The following is a 1,252-nucleotide window of genomic DNA, read 5'->3' as shown; positions in this document are numbered from 1 at the left end:
ATTGCGCTGGAGCCCGCGGTCCTCTTGCACCTACAGCTCGGCTCTCCTCCTCTCCTTCCAGATCACACCACCACCATCACCCCGCCTTCCAGATCTGACACCATCCCCACCCACCACCGCCACGCCACCCACCGTCGACCTCGTCTCCGCCATCCTCCTCCCCTCACCTTCCCCATATCCACTAGTCCAGGCACGGCCATGGCGTCCCCCTCCTCCTCTCTGCTAGGGTTAGGATTTCCACCTAACCCTCCCCCGATCTGGCAGCCACCGGCGACCTCCCTGCCTGTCTCCGGTCTCCCCCACCGGTGCTGTCCCCACCCTCGATGCCCTCGCCCCGGGCGGCATCACGCCCTCTTCCCCCCACTCTCTTCCCTTGGCGCGCCACCACCGTCTCGTCGCCAAGGGCGGCTGCTCGTCAACGCGCACGGCTTCGAGATGTCAGAGATGTCGGGGTACGGCGACGCTTCGGGCGCCGGCGGCATGACGGCGCTGCAGAAGCACGCGGCCTTCTTCGACGGTGACAAGGACGGCGTCGTCACCTTCTCCGAGACATACGCAGGTGAGCGAAATTTTTCCCCATTCACTTTCTTTCTATTCCCCGCGTTCCATTTCAGTCTTTCAAAGAGATTTCTCCAACTTATTATCCAGTTGATGCTCGGATTCTTTCTCACGCGCAATTGATCTCCTTCATATATATCAGCGTTTCGGGCCCTTGGATTCGGGTATGCTGCCTCCACCTTGAGTGCCACCTTCATCAATGGCGTCCTTGGCCCCTAGACCAGACCGGTAATCCTTCGACAGAGAATTCTTATGCCGGAGTTTTCTTCCCTATTAAGTTTAAGGTTCCTGGTTTACTGTTAGCTTGTGGCTGCAACATACCCTTGCTTCCCTGAGAAGAGAAGGCAATGCTAGATTAGAACGCGTCATTTTGTCTGTGGGTTTGAGCTGATTATTCAGTGCGGCTATGTTAGGCTAGCTACCTGAGCCACAGAGTTTTGTTCTGTGGAACATTTAACACCTTTTACTGTGCTTTCTCCAAGTGTTGATAAAAACTCAATTATCTATAGTATTCCTACGAGTGCATAGATACACGATCCCGGGTCTGACAAGTGATGAGTGTCAAAATCATGAAATGTACTTATAATTTAGAAGGATGCCTAGTTTCAGATTTTGACAGCACAAGAGTCAGATGTGGACATTACTTTTCTTTTCTATGAAGTCATGGGCAGATGACTAGCTAGCAGTGCTGTAC

This window comes from Triticum dicoccoides, chromosome 7A, assembly GCF_002162155.2.
Source record: "Triticum dicoccoides isolate Atlit2015 ecotype Zavitan chromosome 7A, WEW_v2.0, whole genome shotgun sequence".
In the NCBI taxonomy this organism is placed as follows: domain Eukaryota; kingdom Viridiplantae; phylum Streptophyta; class Magnoliopsida; order Poales; family Poaceae; genus Triticum; species Triticum dicoccoides.
The sequence above is the reverse complement of the archived record's forward strand: the minus strand, read 5'-3'. Positions refer to the sequence as shown.